The sequence below is a fragment of the Carlito syrichta genome, unplaced genomic scaffold, assembly GCF_000164805.1.
Source record: "Carlito syrichta isolate Samal-C Ts95f unplaced genomic scaffold, Tarsius_syrichta-2.0.1 Scaffold74861, whole genome shotgun sequence".
Classification (NCBI taxonomy): Eukaryota; Metazoa; Chordata; class Mammalia; order Primates; family Tarsiidae; genus Carlito; species Carlito syrichta.
In genome coordinates, this window is record NW_007018957.1 from 107,420 (window position 1) to 114,023 (window position 6,604).

General features: G+C 46.7%; 1 pseudogene; it reads right to left on the bottom strand.

Moving 5' to 3' along the window:
- LOC103255560 overlaps positions 1-6,258 on the bottom strand; it is a 58,462-nt pseudogene extending 52,204 nt beyond the window's left edge.
- Positions 6,259-6,604: the final 346 nt, after the last annotated feature.

Sequence of the window (6,604 nt, forward strand, 5' to 3'; positions counted from 1 at the left end):
TAAATCAAAAAATCAGCCGGGCGTGGTAGCGCATCCCGGTAATTCCAGTTACTTGGAAGGCTGAGGCGGAAGGATCGCCGGAGCCCACCAGGGGAGATTGTGGTGGCCGGGAGCGGCCACTCCACTCCAGTTTGGGGGCCAGAGTGAGACTCCAACTCAAAAAAAAAAAAAAAAAAAAAAAAAAAAAAAAAAAAAAGAAATGCAGTGACTCCATGGGTCTCCTCAGCAGGAATAAAATCCTGGCTCTGGTTAGACCTTTCATCCTCAAGTAATGAATTCCATGTAATGAATTCCTCAAGCTTTGCCAATCCAAGAGCAGCAATGGTTCCCCGAGAGGCTTGTTTTCAGGACAGAGTTTCATTATATTCAACACTGTGATCTGCCTGCCAAAAATTAATTCCACAAGCTGCATCTTGAACAACACCCCATCACTGTCCAGTCAGAACCGCCCCCAGATTTTTGAGTTTGAACATGTTTGGAAAGGTTGGGGGTGGAGAGTTACCTTCCTAAATTGTCTGATTCAGGACAGATACATTGAGACCACTCTGCTAATCATAAATAGAAGTCTGACTTTAGTACCTCAGTCATGATTAAGGAAAACCATGATTGTTTCTTAACAAGCCCCGACTGCTTTTTGTTTTGTTGTTTTCTTGTTGTTTTGAGACAAGGTCTCATTCTGTCACTCAGACTGGAGTGCAGTGGCACAATCTGGGCTCATTGCAGCCTCCTGAGTAGCTAAGACTACAGGTGTACACCACCATGCCCAGTTAATTTTTGTATTTTTTTGTAGAGACAAAGTCTCACTATGTTGCCTAGGCTGGTCTCGAACTCCTGGGCTCAAGCAATTTTCCCAGCTCAGCCTCCCAGAGTGCTGGGATTACAGGTGTGAGCTACTGCGTCTGGACCCCTGACTGTTGTGTTATTAGTCCAGGTGGCCAGATCACAAGCCCCAGGTGATTTTGGCGAACTATGTGTCCTGGGCACCATCCTCTTTTGGCTGTCATTGATGCTGTGTGATTATTTGAAATAGCATGATGAGATTTCATGAGGGTGTGGTCATCTTCTGAGATAACACGCTCAGCAAGCACCCTCCAGCTGCAGTGGTGGTTGTTTTTAATTGACAAATAACACTTGCATGTATTTACGGGACATGACGTGACTGGAGGACATTAAGTTAAATGAAATAAGCTTCCAGCAGTAGAACGGCAGGCTCTGACAAGTCTCAAATAACAGTTACTATTTATATGTCTCCAAAGAGTCTTCCAGCTTCTAGAACGGCAGGCTACAGACGAACGGTAGGAGCAGCCATGTAGAAAAATCTCAACAGCTGCCGTTTCCACCTTGCCTGGGCCTGGCTCTGCCCCACAACTCCCTGCCTGTTCCCTTTCCAGTCTTTCCCCCTCACCTCCAATTTGTAGAAGTATAAGATTTAGGAGGGCTTTGCATGATGTTATTCTGCCAAGTGCTTTTTGTTATTGTTGTTGGCTAAACATGAGTCAACCTGAATTGTGGACTCTCTGGAGCAATAAACATGAACATTTTAGGTCCTTGTCAATCAAGTTCTAATACTGGCCTGGGCAGGTGTGACCCACGGGTCCTCCCCTCCCTCTGCTCAACTCAGATATCTCATCCCAAACCAGCACTAGGATTCACCCACTCGAATACCTCTGGGGTTGCATCATTTTCTAAATATCAAATCCAGACTCTCTAGCCAGGCATTCAAGCTCCTCTCAGGAGACTCTAAGTTACCTTTCCAACAGCATTTTCTACTTCATTATTTATTTTAAAAATCACACTGGTTTTTTACGAGTTACTAGAGACATGTTAACTGCCAGATCCCAAAGTTCTGTCCAAGTTACTGTCTCCCTAGAGGCACCTGCACCAATTGGCACCTGGTTTCTGCAGACTTCTCCCTAAGTGTCTCCTTGCCTTGTCTTCCTCTCCACCACTCTCTTGTTTTGTTTTTTGTCTTTTAACAGCCACTCCACTCCATTCGCCTTTTCTCTAGCCCCGCTTGCTTCTTGTGTGCATTTAACTCAGATTTCATAACCATCATAATGATTCCAGCTGTCATTCCTTGGGCTCTGCGCTGGTGCCGGGCATTGAAATCAGTGCTTTTAATACGCAATCTCATGTAATTCTCATCATTGCTCTGTATGGGAGGTTCCATTATCCCTCATTTACAGATGAAGGAATTAAGGCTCAGAGAGATTCAGTTACTCATCACTTGCTTGGCCGAACAGGGTTTGAACTCAGATCTGACACTATGGTGCATAGTGTTTGTTACCAATCTGGAGGCTGTTCTAGGCCTCCTCTCCCCTCTAGTGTCTTTTCCTTTCCTTTCTCTCCTGCCCTTGTCCCCTACTCTTGACTTGCAGTCCTCTCCCCTCTGGAAATTACCCTGGACCTTGGAGCTCTGTCCTCCTGCTTGGGTGACCTCTTCTCAGACCTCAACATGTAACCTCCACTTTTCTTCAATTCCAAGTGAGCCCCTGAATTTATAGCTTCCTGACGGCCATCTCCTCTTTCATGAACCTTGTGGGTGTCAAGAGAGCCCCTCACCTCCTCTATTCTGCCCTACACAGGACCCTGAATTCCCCAGCCAGCCTCACGCTCCTCCTGGTCACGTGGACTCAAGGCCTTACTTTCCCTTGGGCCAGCCCCTCCCCAGCCCACCACTGACTCAGTCCCACTTTTGCCTCTCAGTGGCTCCAATGTCTTCCTTCCCCCAAGTCTCTCCTCCATTTGGCTCTGTCAGGAGTTGGTACAGCTCATTCCCATCACTGGGTTTAGAGCGCTATCTAAATTCACAAAGGGATGCTATGTAATTTTTCATGGGATGGATCTCAGATTGAATTTGTAAAAGTTAATTCTTATATAACACGCAGTGGCAGGCCCTGAGGTTAGGGCTTTACCCATCTAGTCCTCACAAAAATCCTGGGAGGTAGGTAATGTTACTATCCCCATTGTTGCATTTGGGAAACCAAGGCTCAGAGAGGCATGGTAACTTGTCTAAGAGGTAGCAGTGCTGTGACTTGAATTCAGGAAGTCCACCTTCAAGACACCTATTCATAATCACTATACCACACTAGTTCATGTCACACTCCTGCTCAAAATCACTCAGTGGCTCCCCAGTGCCTGGTGCCTCAAGGGCCCCTAAGACATGCTCTCCACTTACTCACCCAGCATTAGCACCTTCTACCATCTTTTCTGCTTCCAATGCTTCAACCAAAATGCCCATCTTGCTGCCCATCCCATCCCCTCCCTGACAGTTTCCACCTTTGCCTTTTGTTAACATCAACCCTGTCCAAGGATCCCTGCTTCCTTCCCCCCACGCCATTGCTACAGCCAAGCCAGTCTCACCCTTTGAGGCCTGTTTTGACTGCCACCATCTCCCTGAAGAACTGCCTAATTTTCCTCTCAGGCATGCAGGGCATCTCTCCCTCTTCTGAATTTGCCATCTCTCCTTCTGCCCCCTTCCATGGTTCCAGACACTCCCTTCTCCCATCACAGTACTTCGTCTTCCTGCTTGAGCTCTACCAATGGATTCTGGGTTGTGTCTGAGCACTTCTGTACCTGCCCTGGGCACTCACACCCGGAGCCCAAGCAGTGCTGTCCCATGATTGAGCAAGTGGCATTAGAATGTTATCTTATGCAACTTTACACCCATTAGGATAACAAAGGCGGAAAAGAGCATGTGTTGGCTAGGATGTGGAAAAACTGGAACCCTTGTGCTCTGTTTTTGAGGATGTAAAATGGTGCATCAGCTGCAGAAAATGGCATAGTGGTTCCTCAAAAAATTAGATCTTGAATTACCTGACAGTTAATTCCATTTCTGGGTATATACCCAAAAGAATTAAAAGTAGGGATTTGGAGAGGTATTTGTATTCCCATGTGCGTAGCAGCATCATTCACAATAGTCAAAAGAAGGCAGTCACCAAGTTTTAATTGATGGATGAATGGAACAATAACAAAAGGTAGTCTATCCATACAGTGGAATATTATTCAATATGCAGAGGAACTCAAGTCATTCTACAAAAAAGATACCTGCACATGTATGTTTGTCGCAGTTCTATTCACAATAGCAAAAACATGGAGCCAACCATGTTGCCCATCAAAGCTGGACTGGATAAAGAAAATGTGGAACATATACACAATGGAATGTTATGTAGCCATAAAGAAGGACAAAAATATGGACTTCGCAGCAACTTGGATGGATTTGGAGTCGATCATACTCAGTGATCTATTACAGAAACAAAGAACAGAGTACCATATGTTCTCACTCATAAGTGGACCTTGAACAATTATAATACTGTAAGAAAGCATTTGGCAGTAATGGGAAACTGTCAGAAGAGGAGGCGTGAGATTGGCAGTTAAGAGAAACTGCTAGGGGAGGGAGAGGCATACCTTATCAACAAGGGTACCTGCATGATCAATGTTTGTATACCTAACCTTGAATTGTACCCCACATCTTTATAAAAAAATAATTAAAATCTAGAAAAAAGGGAATATGATTCAGCCTTACAAAGAGAAGAAATTATTTTTTATTTTTATTTATTTTTTTATTTTAAAAATGTGGGGTAAGCCGGGCTCGGTGGCTCAGCCTGTAATCCCGCGCCTTTGGGAGACTGAGGTGAGTGGATTGCCTGAGCCTGCGGGTTCGAGACCCACCTGGGCAACTTGGCAAGACCTCATCTCTACAATAAATCAAAATGAGCTGGGCGTGGTAGTGTGCACCTGTAGTTCCAGCTACTTGGAAGGCTGAGGTGGAAGGATCGCCGGAGCCCAGCAGGTCGAGGCTGCGGTGGGTGGAAGCGGCCACTGCACTCCAGTCTGGGTGACAGAGTGAGACTCCAACTCAAAAAAAAAATGTGGGGTACAATTTAGGGTTAGGTCCATACGTGGTCATCATACAGGTAAAGTGTAGGTACCCTTATTGATGCTATGTGCCCTCCAGGCAGTGTCCCACTATTGTCAAGCCTGTTCTAAAAAGGGAGGAAATTCTGACACATGCTACTACATGGATGAACCTGGAGGACATTATGTGATGCAAAATAAGCCAGTCACAGAAGGATAAATACTGTATGGTTTCATTTACAGGAGGTACTGGGAGTCGTCAAATTCACAGAGACAGAGAGTAGGCTGGAGGTTGCCAGGGGCTGTGGGGAGATGGGAGTGGATAGAGTTTTAGTTTGGGAAGATGAAAAAGTTCTGGAGATGGATGAGGGTGATAGCCGCACAACAGTGTGAATGTACTTAATGCCACTGGATCATACACTCAAAAATGGTGGCCAGTTTTGGTGGTGGCGCCAGTAAGCCCAGTTACTCAGGAGGCTGAGGACGAAGGATTGTTTGAGGCCAGGAGTTCCAGAATAGCTTGGGCAACATAGAGAGAACCCTGTGTCTGAAATATTGCTTAAAATAGGTAACATTTACATTTGTGTATTTTACCACAATTAGATAAAGACAAAATGTATGTTGGGAGTGGGTTATATTGGAGTGGGGGAGGCTGGGGAAGAAAGGTCACCTGAGGGGGCTGCTAAAAACATCTCAAGGTGGTGATGGAGGTGCTGGGCCACACTTGCTGACCAGGGATGGTGATTATATTACATATATATAATAGACTGTGGAGCAGGGAGGCAGGGGTTTGAGTCCAATTCCACCACTTCCTAACTTTGGAGCATCGGGCAAGTCACTTGATTTTCTGCATCTTATCTGTGACATGGCGCCTCGTAGTAGTCAGTGCTGAGCTCAATGCCAGGCACACATTCAAGGCTCAGCAAGTGGAGACTCTCATCACCCCGGCCTGTCATGGTACAACGTTGCTCCAAGTGGATGGAGGACCAGCTGCCTCGCCATCACCTGGGAGCTTGTTGAGGTGGAAATTCATGACCCTGTCCCAGACCTTTCATGTCAGCATCCCTAGGGGTGGAGCCCAGGAGTCCGTGTTTTCACCAGTCCCTCAGGTGATTCTTTTGCCCTAGTTGAAATTCAAGAAGCCCTGAGCTGGTAGCTTAGACATTATGGTGACTATTATTCAGTACATAAGAAACATGAAGTGTCTGGGCTTGGCAACAGCTGGGGACATCAGACTAATCTTAAGAACAGAACGTGGCAAAGAGCAGGCCACAGCCCCCACAGTACAACTTGGTCCTTGGACACAGATGGGGCTGTATCTCGGTTCTTTAGGCGCTGGCCCTGTGATGGGCCCTCGGCCTGCAGTCGAGGGACAGGATCCACTAGTGAAGCCGTCTGCATTGTGTTAGCACTCTGGACATTGCGTACTGTGACAAAGGCAGGGGGTTCTTGCGTTTGCCAAGCAGTCAAGTGAACTGACTGTCCCTAGTGGGGGCCTGTTCCCAGGAGGGGTGGCAAGGGACGGAGCGAGACAGCGATAAGGTGTCCATGCCACACATTATCTCGGGGAGTGAGAGCTGAGATACGGTCTCCTTGCATGGGACAGAAATGGACAGAAAACAACAGAGCAACAATGGACACTGTTGGCCTTAAAGGGTAATGTGATTGATGTGTGTTACTTTCCAGGGTGCCCAGGAGCGCCCTGTCCACAGACCTCCCTCGCTCAGAGATGTTTGCCTAGAACAAG